Below are 23,093 nucleotides of genomic sequence, written 5' to 3'. Positions count from 1 at the left end.
ACCAGCTGATATTATTTAGATATCTGAATGTACTTTTTTAACAGCCATTGCTCAATGTCTGACACAAAATGTGAAACTTCAGGGAAAAGGCAATATTTCAAATGACCTTATTCTCTCTGATGAAAGATTACCAGACAAAGATACAGCTATGAAAGTTGTAGAACTCATTTCTCATTTCCCGTCATATCCCAGAATGCTGATTTCAGGGCACTGAGTGAAAAAAAAAAAAAAAATCACGCTCCATCTCCAACATTCTGGACTACGTAATCTGCAAATGGATAGGCTCTGTCTAGTCTCAAACATTAGTGCAGTAAGTTAACGCCTTTCATCTGATGGTGCTATTTTCAGTTATTCAGAGTTTCAAACTACCACTAAGTGACTACGTATGATAGGAAAGATCATAGAGGCCATGTTTAACCCTTCTGAAAGATCTCTAAGCATAATAAAAGACATCGAAAATGGCAAGAATATATATCGATTGACTGAAAGGGCTAAGCTCATCCCTGTGTTTGAGCTAATCCACTTGTCTTTAATATACTATAATTCTAGCCTTGTTTTTGTTTGCCTGTGTTTGCAGCTCTGCCAAAAACTGGAAAAAGGATTGTGATAAAACTTGGCAGGATGGTTTCAACTTGGCTGAGTTGGGCCCATTTCAGTTTCATTTTGACTGAAGTTTCCCAAAGAGGTGATTTGGCCTCTACCAATTGTTCCTATCGGTTTTACATTACGTGAACGTGTCAAGCGGGGCTGTCCGTAATCGAATCAGAACTGATCGTTTCGAGCAGCGGGTGGAGGGGGCACGGTTGAAAAACGGTCTTCATGAACAGTTAAAAATAAGATAAAATCATGTTTTCCTAAAAAAAAAATCCATATCATTGGCATCCATGTACAATTATGTGTGCAATAGTGCAACAACTACTACAAGAAGGTGCATAGTTTCTGAGGCAGTCGTGTGTAACTGGAAAAACTCCTGTTAAGTTGAGGAAAAACATAAATAGTTGTAAATTGTTATCTTCAATCTGTAATTACGACACTTGAACTGTTAGTGTAAGAATATAATTCGGCACGATTGATACCGATGCTATGTTTGCGAATTCAACTGTGCAAACAGATTGTCCACACACTCAATCATTCTGTTAGAACTGTGAGACGACTGAAACTGAATCTGTGTAGCAGCAACATCAAACAAAGTCTAACGTTTCTGTCCAGCCGATGTCATGCTACAAACGAATGAGATGCGAGGGTGAAGTCAAAGATCCATTCCCAGGAGCAAGTGTGCAACAGTCCAAAAGGGCCCTGAAACACTTGTCTATACTATAAAGGCAGAGCTGTGTGTGTGTGTGTGTGTGTGTGTGTGTGTGTAAACATTCAAGTTATTCTGTTGGTGGAGGTTGGTGACTGCGAGAGTGGGCTGGAGGACAGATAGGTAGGAAGGTGGAGTGGGTAGGGTGAGCAAGGTAAGTGGGTGGGGGCATCGTTGGGTGATATTAATGGGTAGTTGGGTGTGTGGGTTGGGTGGACGGGGAATCATGGGATAGGGAGGTGAGGCTGTGTGTGTGGAGAATGGGGTCAAGTGGGTAGGTGGGTGAGTAGGTTGGGGAAGGTGGGGTTGGGTGGGGGCATAGGTACTGGTAAAATGGTCCATGAGTATTATGTCCATGGTATGATCAGGTTTACGAGAGAAAATAACTACCTGGGGAATGAGCCTGGGGAAATGGATCAGAGTTGGAACAAAGGTCCAATGGAATTAAAAGGTCCAAGGGGGAAGTAAGGACTTGGGAGAAAATATGTCCATGTGCAGATTTGGTGTTCCCAAGAGGAAGAAAATAGGTACATAAGAGAAATTGGATTGATGGAGAAAATGTTGCTTGGGGAAATTGGTCCATGAGGGAAATAGAAACAAAGAATAGAATAGGTCCATGGAGAGGAAAGTAGAGTGATGGGAAAAAATTGGCCCATCGAGGAAGATGGTCCTTGGGGAAAAAAGGTTCATGAGGAAAATAGGTCCATGAGAGGAGTAGGGCCATTGGAACAACAGATCTACGTAGAAAATATCTCATGAGAGAAATTATGTTCATGGGAAGTATATGTCCACGGGTAAACTACATCAAAGAGTGAAAAGAGGTCCATGATGGATACGCCCAAGGGGAAATAGACCATGGGAAAAATAGATGCAAGGGGAAAACTAAATCAATGGGGAAAATAGGTCCAAGGGTAAAAAAATTATATTGGAGATAATTACCAATGCAGGAACAGGTCTCTGAGGGAAAACAGATGGGTAGGGGGCTGGCACCTACTGTAGGCAGTGTAAGGGGGCTGGCACCTACTGCAGGCAGTGTAAGGGGGCTGGCACCTACTGTAGGCAGTGTAAGGGGGCCGGCACCTACTGTAGGCGGTGTAAGGGGGCTGGCACCTACTGTAGGCAGTGTAAGGGGGCTGGCACCTACTGTAGGCAGTGTAAGGGGGCTGGCACCTACTGTAGGCAGTGTAAGGGGGCTGGCACCTACTGTAGGCAGTGTAAGGGGGCTGGCACCTACTGTAGGCAGTGTAACCACAGACTGGTACATGTACTATACTGGTTCTTTAACATTTGTAGGACGTAATGTCAAGAATAATATTCCCAATGGAAGATGATGCAAGTGTCGGTAGGATCACTCAGCTTCCTGCCCCAGCCACAAACGTAACCGTTTAACCTTTTCATCGTTGGGACAATCCTAGTGTTGTTTTCCAGCTAGTGACATGTTCAGATGAGTGATTGGCGTAGTCTAAAAATATTAATACTCTCATCAATAATTCCCAAGCACCATGAATCCTTCGCTGTTAAATAAATTCATCTGGTGTTAGTAGTAATGCAATTCTGTAATATAAATTATACAGTGATCAGTACGGTTGAGATGAACTAGTTTTGATTGTCTCTTTCTTTCTTCTTGCTGTTAAGTACAACATCGAATACGGAGATAACCTGTGTTAAACATACCCGACTCTCTAGTACCCTTCTCTGACTCGCTACACCCGCGTCCTTGCCCATTTCTCACTCTGAGATAGCTATGTTTGGCAACTAACATTCAGCTGAACCATGACCTACGTGTTTCCTGTCGTATGCATAAACAGGATAAAAGGCCAAAGTTCATCCCCACACATTTGTGTGTAATATATAGCATAAATAAACTTACAATAACCTATGAGACTTACTGTACATCAATGGAAACTATAACAGATCAGGAAATACGTTCACATAAGAGCTACAATTATGATATAACTAGAATTTTTTTTAACCGTGAGAGGATTACCAAAAACTCCTCTCCAAGGATACATGTTGCATTAGTTGCATGAAAACCATGATATCTATTTTACTTTCCTTCACACTGCCACACAGTTCTGTTCAAGCCAAGTGAACGCCCTCACAGGGGAGGAGGTATTAAAGCTACACCTTAATTCTCTGTATCTTACACACACACACACACACACACACACACACACACACACACACACAGATAGGTATATAGATAGATAAATAGATATGCAGATATATAAATAGATCGCCCAGTGTATTTTTCCTCCTGATACCTTAAGTCTCTTGTTAGAAGTTCCTCGTAAGCTTAGCAAAACAGCGTGGAGGCAGCAGCAATAAAATACTTAAAATGTGACTGCAATAAAAGAGTTACGCACTCTGTCCCATGCCCCACAAATGATTGAGGGAGAAGTGAAATCCCGACAACTATAACCACAGATGCAAGTTTATACAGCAACAACAGCCAATTGCATTTACCTCCCCTTGCAGTGTAGGAACCCATGACACGGCTATCGCACTACATTGTAACCTTACTTTTCTTGACGGCACTCACGACTACAGAACCTCCAGGCACTTCTTGGGGATACCTGGGTCAACAGCAACTACTACTACTACTACTACTAGACATGAGCTAGTTACCTCCATTGGGACGTTCTAACAACTAGACTATTAAACGCCATCTTCGTCCTTTGTACATCAACAAACTAGAACTTCGACAGTGAACTACCCTTGACCCTTTCATGCCAAGGAAGCATTTTACACTACTGTATATTCTTATTAGCATCTGGCGATTTGGCTGTACATAAAAAGGATGTCTAGTAGTGCTGTTAGTGCAGGCTATATCTAGCCTCTTCACTTCCATGACACGTATTCTCTTTGGGTATGGAAGCTCCCTAACACCTCTCCCTTAGTGAATTATTTTTGGATATGACTGGTAATATCCTTTAGTACGCTAGTTATGCAGAGTATGGCGATATTGGAAGGACTTAGGTAGCAGAGAACAGGAGAGCAAGATATAATAAACAAATCGTTTAAGCAAAGATGTTAGGGAGCTTCCTTAACCGATGAGAATACGTGCGCAAATTTCTGATTGAAGTTGAAATAATTTTCACATAGTGAGAATATGCTAATTACGTCAATGGATTTAAGGGATTAATATATTTACGAAGTTATAAATTTTAAAGTAGGAACAACGGACACGATTTTTCATCCAAGGAGGATTAATGACACGGGAGGGTTGTACACTGGCCTTGCCTTGTCCTTCCTACAATTAAAGTCAAAATTACAGGACAACAAGAAAATATGGTATTCTTTTGACTTAACTTGGCCTAAGTCTGATATCTTTCCATCTTCAGTGCTGGGTTGTAACAATAGATTAACTTAAGATTATGATGCTAGTCACGAATAAGTGCTTTGAAAAGGACATGGAGTTGTAGCATTGTCTTATTCTGCCACTGGGCTACGGCAAATAACTTAAAACAGATCGAAAAATCATTCGCATGACGTAATACGTACGAACACTATGTTCTTGCTATTTCTAGACAGTTTCCTTCAACTCTGGAGACTTCTCGAAATGAAGGCGGTGGCCGAGTCGCTAGAGGTAGTCTGTTCTCCCACTGGACGTGGGTTCGAAACCCGGCTGGTGCAGGGAATAAGTTTAAGGATTTGAGTTTCGTTAAAGAAGACTTTACTGATCTATACGACCCACCGGCATGTCGTAAAAACAGCCCCACCAATAACAGGACAACAGTCCTGCCAGAGACAGCCCTAATATGTATTCAATATAGAGGTGTTAGCGCCGAAGTGGTAGCATATGGAAGTGTATGATACATGGGAGGACTGCTGGGCCTCAGGTAACAGGCTGTTAAAGCCTATGGCCAGAGTCGAACACACAAAAAAATTTAGCCTTCATGAACGACCTTCACTACGAGAAGTCTATCAATGTTTCAAGACTTCATGGATTAACGCCGCCACACAATATAATCAGATGAATGGAGACTCCGAAAGGGAAGTGTCAGATATACATGGCGGGCCAAAAATTACTTTACCATAATATTATTATTTTGATTAACACAGTTATATGAAACTAAAACACAGTTATATTTCAGCTTCCAAATTAATCTGGATGCAAGATGGTGCATCTCCTCACTATGGTAGGAATGTGCGAGAATTTCTCGGTAACACTTTCGGCACATGGTTTGGAAGAAGGGGTACTGCTGAGTGGCCTCCAAGGTCACCTAACGCCATGTGACTTTGCAGCTTGGGGGATAATCAATGAGAAAGTTTACAAGACAAAGCCAAGAAGTCTTGTAGAACTGAAAGAAGGAATAACAGCAGAAACTGACGACTTGAAAAATGATAATGAGTTGAGAAGAATTTGCCACTCAGTGACTAAGAGGTGCCAATTCTGTTAGGGGAGGAAGGAGGTCATTTTGAACATTTAACTTGATTCTTATTTTACTTGATGTACACTTCATTTAGTTGCAATATAACTGTGTTAATAAAGTAATATGGTAAAGTAACTTTAGGCCCACCCTGTATATTGCCTTCATTAACCGTCAGTTGAATGGAGGTATCAAAGCTACATCTTACATCTCTGTATCACACACACACACACACACACACACACACACACACACACACACACACACAACAATAGAATATCCTGCTCTGCGCGAGGCCGTATGTACTCGTATTTATATTTATTTGTTTGTTCATTTCTTCATGTAATGTTACCTCCAGACAGTTTTACTCAGTGCTGATGGGATTTTATAAGAGTGACAGTCTCTTGGTGACTTCATTGAACCCCTTCAGTTCCATAAATCTCGCCAAAGCTGAGTATAATGCTCTAGGTATATCAACTGTATAACATGCCAGGTTCAGTACGGGAAAAAGCCAGGAGAAGGACTGAGCATTCCCTTGTGACATCATCATCGGTAATCTGAGTGTGCTTTCTGCCCCCGCCCCTACTGGCTGCATTATTCAGCTAATTCATTTTTTGACAGATCTAATAGAGAAATTAACTCACGAGGATAAGTACAAAGTATGGTATGTGGTTTATGACACAGAACTAACTTTACTAGTATAAGAATACAGATGAGGAGTAGACTGTAGCACCAGTCGAGCAGGGCAGTACTCCCGAGGTGGATGGAAAGCTGATGACAGGGAGTGCTGGAGCTCCCGTTTCATCAGCCCTCAGGACTAGTTCCTGACCATCCCCCTTTGCTGAACTTTTTCAGTGTCTCAGTTACACAGAGAGTAGGCCAGCATGCTCTCCAGTACAAATTTCTCTATCTTCACCAAACTACATGCACAGTACACACTACACTTCCTTTTCAAAAATCAACAAAAATGGCGTCTATTAATCAAACCTCGGAGTCCCCAGGGGGGGGGGACCATAAATGCCCCCGCCATCTGCCCCTCTCCCGGTGACGACTCGGGGTGCCTGGAACCACTGTCTGACTCTCTTCTTCTTCATTTCTGCAACATTCGCGGCCTTTCATCTAACTTTCGCTCTGTTGAGCACCACCTCTCCTCCTCTAAACCTCACCTTCTTTTTCTGACGGAGACTCAGCTGTCTGAGGCAACCGACAGCAAACCCTTTTCTGTATCCTCCTACTTTCTCTATACTCATTTCAAAGCCAAAGGTGGTTGTTGTGTATACATACGCAACGACTTATCTTGCTCTCGTGTTCCTGAACTTGATTCTTCTGAATTCTCCACACTCTGGCTTCGGCTTTCCTGTCATTCTCTGACTAAATATATCTGTGCTGTTTACTTATCCCCTAATTCTACTGACTATCAAAAATTCTTCGACTATCTTACTTCTACGATAGAACACATTCTGTCCATTTCTCCTTTCTCTGAAATCTCCATTCTTGGAGATTTCAATGTTCACCACCACCTTTGGCTCTCCTCTCCTTTCACGGATCCACCTGGTGAACAAGCCTACATCTTTTCTATCCTTAATGACCTAGAGCAGCTTGTACAGCACCCTACCCGAATCCCTGACCGCCTTGGAGAGAGCTCCAACATACTTGACCTCTTCCTCACAACTAATCCTTCTGCTTACTCTGTTAATCTTTTCTCTCCGTTGGGCTCCTCCGATCACAACCTTATTACCTTAACCTGTCCTATCACTCCGGTACGGCCTGTGGACCCTCCAGGGAAACGTCGTCTGTTGCATTTTGGAGCCGCGAACTGGGAGGCCCTCAGGCAGTACTTCTTTGATTTTCCCTGGAATGATTATTGCTTCCATGGCCGGGAGCCATCTGAGTGTGCCTCGCGCATTACGGAGGTTATTCTCTCGGGCATGGAAGCATACATTCCTTTCTCATATCCTTTGACTAACGCAAGAAAGCCTTGGTTTAATCACGCTTGTTCTAATGCTGTCCGCAACAAGGAGAGGGCCTACAAAAGGTACCGGAGCCAACCCACCCCTGAATCACATCATCTTTACGTTTCTGCCCGGAATCGTGCTAAGTCTGTTCTTCGCTCTACTAAAAATAATTTCATCCATACTAAATGCTCTCAACTCTCCAACTCGAATTCTTCCCGCTCCTTCTGGCACCTTGCCAAAAATCTTTCTAACAACTTTACCTCATCATCCTTCCCTCCTCTTTTCTACTCTGATGGTTCTGTAGCTATTTCTTCTACTGATAAAGAAGATCTCTTCGCACAGACTTTCTCCTCCAATTCCACCTTAGACGATTCCGGTGCTGTTCCTCCATCACTTCTCCCCTCTGACTTCCTCATGGCTGACATTAAAATTTCTTCAGTTGATGTATTTTCTGCCATCACTGGCCTCAGTACTAACAAGGCATATGGGCCTGATGGGGTCCCTCCTGTTGTTCTCAAGAACTGTGCTTCTGTGCTTACACCCTGCCTAGGCAAACTCTTTCGCCTTTGTCTGTCAACTTGTACCTTTCCTTCTTGCTGGAAGTTTGCTCTCATTCAGCCAGTCCCAAAGAAGGGTGACCACTCCCAACCCTCCAACTATCGTCCAATTGCTTTAACGTCCTGTATTTCAAAAGTTTTTGAGTCAATTCTTAATAGAAAAATTTTAAGGCATCTTTCCTATCACAACCTTCTTGCCGATCGTCAGTATGGGTTCCGTCAGGGACGCTCCACTGGCGATCTTCTCACCTACCTTTCAGACTCCTGGTCATCCTCCTTTCGGGACTTTGGCGAAAGCTTTGCCATTGCACTTGACATCTCAAAGGCTTTCGATCGAGTCTGGCATAAATCTTTAATTTCCAAACTGCCCTCCTACGGTTTCTATCCTTCTATCTGTGCCTTCATCGCTAGCTTCCTTTCTGGTCGTTCTATAGCCGCTGTTGTAGACGGCCATCGTTCTTCTCCTAGATCTATCAACAGTGGTGTTCCTCAGGGCTCTGTCCTATCACCAACTCTCTTCCTTTTATTCATCAATGATCTTCTAAGCTGTACATCTAACCCTATCCACTCATACGCTGATGACTCCACCCTTCACCTTTCCATTCGGTTCCCGCAACGCCCATCTCAACAGTTACTTCAAGAAACAAGGGATGAGGCTATGGCACACCTAATGTCTGACTTGGCTCGTATCACTGACTGGGGTAAAAATAATATGGTTGTCTTTAATGCATCTAAGACTCAGTTCTTACACCTATCAACCCGACAAAATCTTCCACAGGTATACCCATTAATGTTTAATAATATTCAGCTTAATCCTGCATCATCCTTGAACGTGCTTGGGGTTTCATTTACTCAGGACTTATCTTGGAAAGATCATATTACATCTCTTGTAAAATCTGCTTCCAAGAGATTGGGTGTGCTAAGCCGACTCCGCTCTTTCTTTACCCCTGCACAATTGTTGACTCTATACAGAGGTTTTATCCGCCCCTGTGTGGAGTACAACTCTCATGTGTGGGGAGGCTCCCCACATACAGCTCTTCTCAATAGGGTGGAGTCAAAGGCTTTTCGTCTCATTAACTCTCCTCCTCTTACTGACTCCCTTCAACCTGTCTCTTCGCCACACTGTTGCATCTTTATCTCTTTTCTATCGCTACTTTAATGGTCACTGCTCCTCTGAACTGTCTGCTTGCATTCCTCCACCTCTACAACGGGCGCGTAGCACCCGTCTGGCAGCAAACTCTCATCCCTTTTCTGTCCAACTCTCTAATGCAAGAGTTAACCGTTACTCCCAGTCTTTCATTTATGCAACAGGTCAGCTCTGGAACTGTCTCCCTCTGTCTGTATTTCCTGCTGCCTATGATCTCCAGTCTTTCAAACGCAGTGTGTCCAGGCATCTCAAAATGATCGGATCTTGAATTTGGCTCTCTATTGTATTTTGTTTTTCTCTTGGAAGGAACTGTTACTGCGGGCCATGGCCTTTGGTTCCTTCTTCCTCGCATTAAAAAAAAAAAAAAAAAAAAAAGATAACACCATTCATACATTTTGATAATTATAATACATTCATAAATCTGAAAGAATTTGAAAAAGTATCTTTTTTCAATTAACACACTGAAGAGGAAAGAGTGTAGTAAATAAAAGCCAGTACAAGAACATTGATATGAGAATAATACAAGGCATGCTTACCTAAAGAAAATAGTTTTTAGGTGTAGAGGAAATAATGTAAGTTACTCTGACCCCCATTACATTATTAAATTTTCCAATAAAATCACAGCGTTAGTAAACATACTTTTTTCTCCATGAGTTTCCCCTTATAAAAAGAATATGGGAGAATGCGAGGTCACAGTGTATGAATATTCCTTTATGCATTTTTTTGTTTTTGTCAAATGACAATTTCGTGAACATGTACGGTACTAGTCTCATACCAATTGGTGTTTTTATGCAATAATCATTCTCTATACGTTTTCTTCATAATTCTGGTAATACATATGTGTCATAAATGAAAAGTTGACTAAAAAAGGAAATGAAATCGTAATCATTTCAGTCCTTTTCCTGTCTAATAATTGTTAAACATGTTTCGCATTATTTTCATACCAATAAGTGTATTTTTATATGAACACCAAGTCTCACACTACTTCTCTGAAGAAAGTAGTTGCTCCACAAAACTTATCGATACAACAACAACAACAACAACAACAACTACTACTACTACTACTACTGCTACAATTACTGCTGCTGCTGCTGTCAGGACAGCCAAACAATGGATAATGTTATTGATCCCGACCATGCCGAAGCCAACACGTGGGCACAACACGTGGGGGGCAAGAGTTTATAAAACACATAAACATGGGAGACGGTCTTTCCCTCGGCCCCTTAGCCTATCTAAAACACTCATTAATTTCGATTTAGGATCAGCTAACGACAAAGGAGCAACAGAAGAAAGTAGAGAAGAAAACTAAGAAGAGGCAAAAACTGCTATACACCGAGTTTCGTAAATTGCTGAAAATGGCATATAAGGCTGTTAAAAGTAGACATCACGAGGAAATTAGAACAAAAACACAGGAAGCATGAGCTGCAGTGAAAACTTAGAGACAGTGGAGGGAAGTCGCAGAAAAGGGAAGAAATAAAGATTAAAAATAGGCGATGACAGTGAAATATGCAAAGGTTCTTGAGACCTTTTAATGTAGACCTGACTCTTGTGGAGTGCCAACACGCAGGGGTTATGAGAGAGTGTGCTGCTTAAGTGAGTGATTAGTTTTAGTAAGAGGTCATGAGAAAGGTACCCCTAAAAGCATCATTAATTTTATTATGATTGATTCATGTATGGAGCTAGACTGTTCGAGTGAGGGGCAAGACAGTGCTCCAAGTACTACATATAAGCACAAGCATAAGGGTGAACATCAGAGTACAGATTAGCTTGATATCCAGCAGTAATTAGGCCTTGGTCGTGAGGATAATTATAGTGCTTATTCTTGATGTGAGTAGGAACTCAAGTAAACATGTGATACTCAAGAGTCATTATGACGCATTAAGGGTTTATATGTAACTGAGTTAAATCTCATGTATTGAACGAATTATCTCTATTTGTGTTGCTAAAGTAATGTAATTGTCTTCAACTAAGTTAGTAACAGTAAAGTAGAAAACGTATGTGTTTTGGAACATCAGTGTGTTGAAGAGTTTCCCTCATAATCCGGGAGGACATTGGGACAGACAGGGATACACTGTCACACTGTCCTAATATTAATGTTACAGATTCTCTCTGGACTTGTCTCTGCACTCCCTACTGCTGCTTTTCTCACGCTGCCTATTTAGATAATTAGCAGTCATTTCTCATGCATATTAAAGATGAGTGTGAAATATAAAATGATTACTGAGGGAGTGTAGGGCACGAGACTTCTATTAATACTACTGCTTCTACCACTACTTTTACTACTACTACTACTATACTACTGCTACTACTACTAATCACACAAAAAATGGTAAGCAGTAAATTGCGCTTCGTGAACACGTGCCGAGAGACCAGAGCGTTTGTTGTCATTGTTGTTTGTTGGCCATCACCCACTAAGAGGGGCATTAGGCCAAACAAAAGTGAACAATGATACTGTAAAAAGAAAACCAGGGCAGGAGGAAAGACGGCTGGTCTAAGGAGCCAGGAGAACAGGTAACATAAAAAAAAATGCTTGAAGGCCGGCAAGGTCTATCATCTCACCCCTGACAATCATGCCAGATGGGATGCCCACACGCAGATCATACGCCCGGAGAAGATCGTACAGGGTTTTATAGCACGACCCCCCCCCCATTTGGTACGACCAGGTGTGGGCGCCAAGAGCCAGAAGGTGTTGATAAACAGAGACCTTGGGCTGGTGGTCACCAGCCTTGAGCACATGGCAAGATGGGTAGCCCCCGCAGCTGGAGATGACAACGATGTCCACTTTGGCCGAGTAGTTGGTCGATGTATCCTCGGCCACAAAGGCGGAGGTGGAAGATTCCTGTCCCTGTTCAAGCAATGATAACTGATGGTGGTCACCAGGAGGCTCTAAAACCGTATCCATGGTCTGGTCCAGAGCCAGGTTGGTATCTGAAGATGGGCAGTTGTGCCGATTTACTGGAGCATCCTACTACATCCGTTTCCGTGGTGTCTTTCAGGAAGCAGTAGGTTGTGGCGGGTGGGACTGATGCTCCCAACGACGATAGGGGGCAGGATGTACGTCACGGGTGAAGCACTTGGGAATGACAAGGTGAGGCAGCCCATTCTCCTCAAAGATCTTGGGAAGAAGAATGTGCAATGTACCCTTGTCGCCCCTACAGAAAGCCCTCGCTGTCACAGTGCACATCCTGACAGTGATGCTAACCTCTTTAGGACTCACAGGACCTCTGGCCTGGCGCCCCTGGGCCGGGCAGCGCCGCCGCCATGCATGGATAGAACCCTGCATGGCCGTGCCCCCTGGCCCAGTAACATCCCATGTAACTATACTTATATCTAAAACTAAATTTATTGAATATATCTGCTAACTGCTGAAAGAATCTCTTCTCTGTCTCACATAGTAGGAAAATTATTAGCTTCTGAAAACCATCACGGTAGGGCCGTGTCGTGTCTGGCCAGGCTGGGCCAGGTCGTGTCAGGCCGCTCATTTCTCAGCTGAACAGAAGCATCGTTTCGCTCGCTGCGTTCGCTCGCTCGTAATAATAATACTAATAATACTACTAATAATAATATTAATAGACATGAGGAGCAGAAAGGGACACAGGAAGGTGAACGGTACTTCTGCACCTGACCTTCTTGATCCTTATCAAGATCTTGATTGGTGAGCAAGCTTACTAACACCTTTTCCTTTGCATTTTATTTTGCATGTTACACTTTACTATTCTTTCCTGTCATATTTACTCCTATGCACTATTGACACAAATTGCACAAATACGACCAGTGCAATGGTTAATGGCACATGCTTGAATTAACAGGTAAGGCAACGGCGTTAGGAGGCTTCCATACCCTACGAGAATGTCAGCCTTAGCCTTGACCTAGCCGCAGTGCTGAACGTTACACCCGTCCTCTGTCAATGGGATGTCTGCCTTAACAACACTAATTTCCCACAAGACGACACACACACACACACACACACGGGAGTTCGCGCCTCGCTCAGGTTGCGAAAAGTTTCACTGAAGAAGTGGGTGGTTACTGTCCCCCTTGAGCAAGGGGACGGGTGTGTGGGTGTGTGAAGGTCACAGCCTTGCCCTTAGATCGGACTATATGAGCTCTCAGCTCCTTTCCGGGAGGGTAAAATGCTGACGATCACGACCATCAAGTGATCCTGACCGACCCGGTGAATTACACATACACACACACACACACACACACACACACACACACATTTGCCACTGCTGTGATGTTTTATTTATTTATTCATTACGCCTGTATTCCTTCATTCTGAATATCCCTCTCACCACTTTTTTTCTACCATGCTCCTCTATCAGTTTCCTCATAAATAATTTCTCACCTTCACATGATCAAACATTACCCGCACCGTCTTCTTCCGATTCTCGTATTTTTAACTCAGCCAAGTGCTTTTACTTATCTAACAGTACGCTGATAGAAGCCAAAGCAATTACATTTTTTTGTCTATCTATTTATTGCCCGGCGCCTCAATCCCGTAAGGAGTGGCCATCAACAAAATGACCTCCATGTCGCTCTGTTCCCTGCCATTTCTCTGCCCTCCCCCAAACTTACACCCCCTCTCTCATATACTTCTCTTTTCCATTCCTCCATCTCATCTTCGGTCTCCCCTTATCTCTCCCCTCCTCCACCCCACTCACATACACTTCTAGATCGTATCTCACTCTCCATCCTATCCACATGGCCAAACCACCTCAATGTATGCACATATTGTACGCATATTATGTCATTATTAACCACACATTGACAGCATACAAAGGGTAGCTGGGTGTACTGTGCAAAAATATGTCACTAATGAAGAGGTTTCACGAAGTTCTCAGTGCCAATAAGTATCAGGTTGTGAGAGCTGACACATGTGCTGTGAGGAGGAATGGATAGAGGAGAGTACTGTATATTCGGAGTATATTAGTAATAATTGTTACATAGCCTATGATTTCATCATCCTTTGTGTAATTTTAACGCACAGTATGCTGCATGTTTGATCACGAGCGTGTTCTGCCTCAGTCCCCCCCTTCTACCGTTATAGTAGAGTAAGTCGTCCTTTCTGTTGTTCAGTGCAGGATTGTCAGCTCTTTGTCCCCTAGGCTTCATTTACGCGTCCTTCTTACAAGTTGTATCAAGCTCTGCTGGCCCCTATATAATGAGCTCAGTCTCTGCATAATTGCCACTTAGATCTACCCCTCATTTTGTTCGCATCTCTGTCCTCCCCTGTACAGTTATTATTATTGTGAGTTTCTCAGGAAGTCTCCAACCATCTAGCAGCTGTGTAATTTGAGTATGAGTGTTGTTGCATTTTGTTCTTGTACTGTGTAGCATAAGTTTAATTTGTAGGCCTAGTGAAGTTTTTGTAATTTATGTAAAGGTTCTTTACGTCAGTCATCATTAATAATAGTTTGTATCTGTAATAATTTATCTTGCATTAACTGAGCATTACCCAGTGAGTTTTCATTTTAACAGGGTTGACTTAGATAAATTTACTCATGCTAATTTTGTGTTAATAGAGGCTATTGCAGTTAACCATATATTTAACCTGTTTTTTTGCCATTACATTATCCTTATGAGTCCTGAATGTTTTGTTGTTAGTTTGAGCATTAAACTTAACTTGTAATTTTATCTAACTCTTTTGTTTTGAACCTGGAACTTTACGGGACAGTAGTGATTTTTTAGTATTCTCACTTAAAGTGTACATTATCTTTCTCTGTTCCGTAACATAAATTTGGCGACCTCATATCAGGATATTCAGGATATTATCATAAGGATATTGCTTGATATTTTGTGACTGTTACTTATTCATGATGTCTACTATTACTACACTTGATGAAGCCAAGGATTTTTTGTCAAATGTGCAAACAGTGTGTGATATAGAAAACAGAACAAAGAATGAACTTAAGCTTGTTGCTCAACAATTGGGAATTGTTGTTCGCTCTCATCATTCTAAAGATCAGATTGTTGACATGATTAATGAAAGCTTGTTTAATGTAACTCCTCCAAATGAGCAAACGCAGATTGAATTAGCTAAGTTACAGCTAGCCCTGCAGGAGGCCCGTGCTAGGGAGGCTGCGGCACAAGTTGAAATTGCTATGGTGGTACCAGTCTTAAGTGGCGGTTTAGGTGGGGCACGAACCTCTATACAGTGTGCCACGTGTTCCATACCCGCTATGTGAACGGCTCTGATATATGTAATAGGCATCACAATAAGATAAACACATACGAATATAATGGTAATGTGTTCATTATAATATATGAAAGAACAGTAAACTTATTATGCGTAAAATATTTATACGGCAATACAGAAACGTGGCATAAATATTTTACAGTGTTGCTTAAAAAAAAGTAGTCAGTTTTATTGGCTGTTACCGTATTTCTGGGGTTGGTAATAATGTCACAATTATGATTATAAGATGTGCTGGAATATAAGTAAAAATATGTCAATTTCTTAGTAAAAAAAAATAATACATTAAACCCTCGTGAGAGGCAACACACACACACCCAGTCCCACCTGGCCAGAGCTTCCTCTATCCTAGGCCTGTTTGGGGACACTTAAAAAAAGACGCGCCAAGACTTTTACCTTCTGGGTGGTGTGGAAATAAAGTCAAATTTACAATATGTACATTATAACGTAAAAGAAAATAACCAAAATGTATCCTAAAATGCCACAGACAAGAGAGAGAGAGAGAGAGAGAGAGAGAGAGAGAGAGAGAGTGGGGGGGGTGAGGGGAAGCCAGACCAGGGGCAGTGTTGAGTGCAGCTGAGTGAGAGATGGAGGAAGGGAGGGAACGAAGGAGGGAGAGAGTGATTGAATGAAAACAAATCATGGCGCCACAATAGTGAGGTCATCTGGCACTATATGTAAAAAATAATATTTTTAAATATAATTAGATATAATAAAAACAAAATAAAGAAATGAAAGCACAAGTTTATGTCAGTCATAAATGAAACAAAATTCCCAAGGGTGAGGCACATCTCCCCCCAGGAGAGAGAGAGAGAGAGAGAGAGAGAGGCATTGCTGGTATGGGAAACGTGGCAACACTGTACAGAGGTTGGTGCCCCACCCAAACCGCCAGTTAAGAATGGTACCACCATAGGATTCAGGCAGACCATGAGTATCGCATGAAACAAGGTGGAACTGGATCATCTAGCTCTGATGATTTTGATGTGGCTAAAAATGTTAAACTTGTCCCTCCTTTTAATGAATCTGATTTAACAAAGTATTTTCAGTTGTTTGAGAGAGTAGCTACAGGCTTTAATTGGCCCAAAAAGTATTGGCCAGTACTCCTTCAAACTGTTCTCACCGGTAAAGCTCAAGTAACTTATGCATCTTTGCCTCAGGATCAATGTGATAATTATGATGTAGTTAAGAGCTTGATTCTTAAGGCCTATGAGCTTCCTCATGAAGCTTATAGAGTAAAATTTAGGACAACTTACAAGCAAGATAAACAATCCCATGTTGAGTATGCAAAAATCAAAGAAGATCTGTTAGAGCAATGGTTAAATTCTAAGAATGTGGATTCTGATTTTGGTAAATTTAAGCAGATGATTTTGCTGGAGGACTTCAAGAGGTGTATTTATAAAGGTGTAAGCCTATATCTTGATGAGAAAAGAACAGATAATTTGTCTGATGCTGCAGTTTTAGCTGATGAATATGTTCTCACTCACAAGAGATATTCTAGAGAAAAAAGGAAAGCTGAGAGTAAGTACGTTGCCTCTACTCAGAGTACAGGTAACAGGAAAGAGAATAAAGATGATGTTTCTCAGGAAGTAAATACCAGCTTCACCTCTAGATTTCAGAAAAGTAAATGTACTTATTGTAGTAAGCTTGGTCATACTACGGAGAGATGTTTCAGGAGACAGCGTGATGTGAACAAAAAGGAGTCTTTAAATATTCAGTCAATTGGTCTAGTGTCCACCCTTGAGAGTTCCCAGAATTCCTTAACTGAGTTAACTGAACCTGCTTTGAGGGGTAACTTAAATTCTCCTGATGGAGCTCCTCTATTGAGCAGTAACGTGGGTGACACTCTCAAGAGTTCATGTGCCAATTTCCTGTCTGATGGTTTTGTCAGTCCCCTGGACAGTAATGACAGGAAATCAGTTAAAATATATCGTGATACAGGTGCTTGCCAATCCCTTATGCTGACCAGTGTTCTAGGCTCTAATGTTAATTCCTCTGATGAAACTGTAATCTTACAGGGTTTAGGGAATAATTACTTCTCTGTCCCTCTGTGCAGAGTGAATTTAGAGTCTGGTTTTGTTAATGGTTCCGTTATGGTTGGGTTGGTTGAGACACTCCCAATGTCAGGTGTAACTTTCTTACTTGGAAATGATATTGGTGGAAGTCAAGAGTGTCCAGCTCCTCAGTTGTCTAGTGAGCCAGTGGCTGCGACCCAGGATTGTGATGTCCCTGATGTGTTCCCTGCATGTGCTGTCACTAGGGCTAAGTCTAAAGTTACTGGTGATTTAGAGGATAATGATGATGATGATGTTATCCTAGCTGACACTTTTCTTGCTAATTTGGACCACTCACCAGATGAGGCAGTACCCCGTAGTGTTGATAATCTGTTTCGTCAAGAGTTGGTTGAGTTGCAGGTTGCTGACCCTGAGTTGAAAGGTCTAGCTAACTCTGCTTGCAGTGAGGAAGAGTCAGCTGGTGCTTCTACTTGTTATTATGTAAAGTCAGGAGTACTTATGAGGAAGTGGGACCCCCAACAGTATCAGCCGACTGTGAATGGGAGGTTGTACATCAAGTTGTCATCCCTTGTGTTTGTAGGCAGGATATCATTAGAGTGGCTCATGATTCCAGTTTGGCAGGACACCTTGGAGTGAGGAAGACTGTGGCACGCATTTTGAAACACTTCTACCAGCCAGGTATCTTCAGGGATGTTTCCTGGTATTGTAAGTCTTGTCACACCTGTCAAGTTGTGGGGAAGTGTAATCAGACCGAAAAGGTTGCACCTCTAGTTCCCATTCCTCCTTTTGAGGCGCCTTTCACCCGTGTGTTGGTGGATATTGTGGGCCCTCTTCCTAAGACTTCTTCAGGATTTTCTTATGTGTTGACCCTGATTGATATGGCTACTCCTTATCCTGAAGCCATTCCACTTAGAAATATCTCAGCAAAGAACGTGGTTAAGGAAATGCTAGGGTTCTTCACCAAGTTTGGTCTGCCCAAGGAGGTACAGTCAGACCGGGGAAGTAATTTCATGTCAAATGTTTTCAAGCAGTCTCTGAAAGAGTTGGGCATCACCCAGATCACGTCTTCAGCTTACCATCCCCAGATCCAAGGAGCGTTGGAGAGATATCATCAAACACTCAAATCAATGCTCAAGAAATACTGTTTGGAACATCAGAAAGACTGGGATAAAGGTCTTCCATTCGTTGTATTTGCCGCAAGAGAATCTCCAAATGAATCACTGGGCTTCTCACCTTTTGAACTACTGTTTGGCCATGAAGTAAGAGGACCCCTTAAGCTACTCAAGGAATGCTGGCTGTCGGAGGAAGATGACGTCAACCTGCTGGAGTATGTGATGAAGTTCAAAGAACGGCTGTCCACTGCTTTACAGCTGGCGAGAGAGAATTTAGGAGCTGCTCAGGAGAAGATGAAGACTTGGTATGATAAGAAGTCCAGGTTACGCCACTTTCAGCCAGGAGATCAGGTTTTGATTCTGCTACCGGTTCATGGGCAACCTCTTCAAGCCAAGTTTAGTGGTCCTTATTTCGTGGAGAAGAAACTCAGTGATGTCAACTATGTCATCGCCACACCAGATTGTAGAAAGAACAAGCAACTATGTCACATCAACATGCTAAAGTTATATCACAGGCGGGACGAAAATAATCCAGTCTGCACTGTAGCTGTTCCACCCGAGTCTGCAAGTGAAGCTCTCCCATGCAGTATGAGCCTGAGTGATAGTTTGGGGAAGAATCCTGATATCATGAATGATCTCCAGACTAAGCTTTCTCATCTACCTCCCGAGGAAAGGCAGGAGTTTTCGGCATTACTGCAGGAGTACCCGCAAGTGTTCCGTGCCACTCCAGGAAGAACCACTGTGTTGATGCATGATGTCGATGTTGGAGACGCAAAGCCAATTAAATTGCCTCCTTACCGTGTGAACCCAGTGAAAGTTCCTCTCATCCAGAAGGAGCTTGGCTACCTGTTGGACCACATGATGATTGAGCCATGTCAGAGCGAGTGGAGTTCTCCTGTCACTCTAGTCCCTAAGCCAGGTGGGTCACAGCGGCTTTGCATCGACTACAGACGTGTTAATCAGATAACCAAAACAGACACTTACCGTCTCCCTTGCGTGGAAGATTGCATAGACAAGATCGGAAAGGCTAGGTACATAAGTAAGTTTGATTTGTTAAAGAGATACTGGCAAGTACCTATGACTGAACGTGCTTGGGAGATCTCATGTTTTGTAACATTAGGAAAGACTTTTGCATGTTCTGTAATGCCATATACAGATTGTTTTAGAGTAATAAGAAATTTCCATTGTAAATTTCTTTTTTCTTTGTGGGGAGGTTTTACATAGCCTATGATTTCATCATCGTTTGTGTAATTTTAAAGCACAGTATGCTGCATGTTTGATCACGAGCGTGTTCTGCCTGTCCCCCCCTTCTACCGTTATAGTAGAGTAAGTCGTCCTTTCTGTTGTTCAGTGCAGGATTGTCAGCTCTTTGTCCCCTAGGCTTCATTTGCGCGTCCTTCTTACAAGTTGTATCAAGCTCTGCTGGCCCCTATATAATGAGCTCAGTCTCTGCATAATTGCCACTTAGATCTACTCCTCATTTTGCTCGCATCTCTGTCCTCCCCTGTACAGTTATTATTATTGTGAGTTTCTCAGGAAGTCTCCAACCATCTAGCAGCTGTGTAATTTGAGTATGAGTGTTGTTGCATTTTGTTCTTGTACTGTGTAGCATAAGTTTAATTTGTAGGCCTAGTGAAGTTTTTGTAATTTATGTAAAGGTTCTTTACGTCAGTCATCATTAATAATAGTTTGTATCTGTAATAATTTATCTTGCATTAACTGAGCATTACCCAGTGTGTTTTCATTTTAACAGGGTTGACTTAGATAAATTTACTCATGCTAATTTTGTGTTAATAGAGGCTATTGCAGTTAACCATATATTTAACCTGTTTTTTTGCCATTACATTATCCTTAAGAGTCCTGAATGTTTTGTTGTTAGTTTGAGCATTAAACTTTAACTTGTAATTTTATCTAACTCTTTTGTTTTGAACCTGGAACTTTACGGGACAGTAGTGATTTTTTAGTATTCTCACTTAAAGTATACATTATCTTTCTCTGTTTCGTAACATAATAAATGTGATGGGATATACAGTAGTTTTAACAGTAAATGAAACGCCGAGACCTCGGACCTCGAGCTGTCGATGCAAAGCATTGCTAGGTATGCTCTCGACAGAACAGTCGTAAGTTACTTGTAGGGAGACAGGGAGGTTGGTTGTAGGTCGTCGGAGCACTGCCAGAATAAAGTCATGAGATGTAGTATGGCTCAAACTTGTCGCTGCTTATTGCACGGTTTTATCATCGGCTAGAGTGAATAGGTAGGTCTCTCTCTCTCTCTCTCTCTCTCTCTCTCTCTCTCTCTCTCTCTCTCTCTCTCTCTCTCTCTCACTGTCCCCCTTCGTGTATTGGCGAGGTGAGTTAGAGCACTCTTGGGTTACGGAGTTTATTGTACAGTTATATCGAACTGTAATTTACAGAGTAACATAGTGTGATGGCAAAGCCTCCTACGTGACCCTATCTTCTGCCTACGCCCTGATTGTGTTCTCGGGCCTTCTCTAACCCCTTCTGATCTGAAGGGAATCTCTCCGACATTATATAAAGCTTGGAGAGGATGTGTGGTGTAATGTAGTGTCTGGTAGATTTCCATTCACGGGGACTAACCGACTAGGGCTGGTTACACCACGTGTTTGAATACGTCATGAAATTCTTGGTCGTCAGGACTAAGAGATTGAGATCCATCTGTTAAGGATTCTTGATTGCCTGGGACAAGAAGATTGTGGATACGCACTGTGTGGATTGACATTCCTAGTGAGAAGCTGTGTGTGTCTCCAGCAGACACTACATCCTGTACACTGTGTTATGAAATATATACCAGTGCATATACAATGTATACAATGCTGCCCCCAAGCCTTGCCCACGGACTCGTCATCGCATGAAATGTGACCAAAAATAAACAAAGTCAACTCCAAATGACCTTGATATCTGACCCCCTGACCTTGCTGACTGAATCAATTCATCGTCCCTTCATTCTGTGTCACCGACACGAGTTTCATCGAAATCCACGGAGGGATTCAGGAGATATTGCGCCCACAAGAATAACCTAAGTCGACACCATATGATCTTGACCTATGACTCCATGATCTAGCAGACCTAATCAGTTCATTATCTCATACAGCTTCACTAACTAACAAAAGTTGGTGGAAATCCGCCAGTGGGCTCAGGAGTCACTCTCAGAAAAGTGTTACTGATGCACACTCGCACGCACGCACTCCACACACGCTCGGACGGAGAAAAAACAATCACTTAATGCCCCCTCCACCATAGGTGGGTGGAGGCATGAATACACAAGCAGATAAAACTAGTTACACAGAACAAAACCATCAGACAACACTGTTGCATCTTTATCTCTTTTCTATCGCTACTTTAATGGTCACTGCTCCTCTGAACTGTCTGCTTGCATTCCTCCACCTCTACGACGGGCGCGTAGCACCCGTCTGGCAGCAAACTCTCATCCCTTTTCTGTCCAACTCTCTAATGCAAGAGTTAACCGTTACTCCCAGTCTTTCATTTATGCAACAGGTCAGCTCTGGAACTGTCTCCCTCTGTCTGTATTTCCTGCTGCCTATGATCTCCAGTCTTTCAAACGCAGTGTGTCCAGGAATCTCAATATGATCGGATCTTGAATTTGGCTCTCTATTGTATTTTGTTTTTCTCTTGGAGGGAACTGTTACTGCGGGCTCATGGCCTTTGGTTCCTTCTTCCTCGCATTAAAAAAAATATATATATATATATATATACATGCTATCAATGATATACCGGTACACAAAAACACAAAACTTGTCCCCCCCCACTCTGTGTGTGTGTGTGTGTGTGTGTGTGTGTGTGTGTGTGTGTTTCTCACTTCCCATCGCTCGCACAAGGCGAACCATTAGTGGATAATATTTATTATTATATATCATAAAGACACCTCCGTATAAATAAACTTTTGTCAGCTATATCTTCGTTTGGCCGTATATGTATAATTGTAATATTAACTTATTTGACTGGCAGGTGTTTGGTGGCTTTATTTATAAAGATTTAAATATCAACGAATGCTCATAATACACAACTGAAGGTTAAGAAAATTTAAGAATGCAATCCCAGCCTTACCACTCAGAGAAGCATGAAAAAGGAAGGCTTTGGATTAATACCTATCAACTGCACGAGCATCACTAGGGCAGACAATCGAATGTTAGGAAGTCACAGTCTTCCCCACATACAACGTCCATTTGAAGAATTACATGTACCATATGTCCTCAGACTTTCCTGCTGGGTGAAGGGGGACACACCCGGACACACGGGTAACAAATAACCTACTGTCCTAAAGTATGATGACCCTGTGAATCAAACATGGGGCTTTCCAGTTGCCAGCTGGATATCCTACACATTAGACCCCCGAACGAGATTTATGATGTGACTGAGGGCAGCTAAGGAGCTGTGACCGGTACAGGCCGGACAATATTAT

The sequence above is a fragment of the Coenobita brevimanus genome, chromosome 113 (assembly GCF_032717465.1).
Source record: "Coenobita brevimanus isolate Jiangsu-jjx chromosome 113, ASM3271746v2, whole genome shotgun sequence".
Lineage (NCBI taxonomy): Eukaryota > Metazoa > Arthropoda > Malacostraca > Decapoda > Coenobitidae > Coenobita > Coenobita brevimanus.
The sequence above is the reverse complement of the archived record's forward strand: the minus strand, read 5'-3'. Positions refer to the sequence as shown.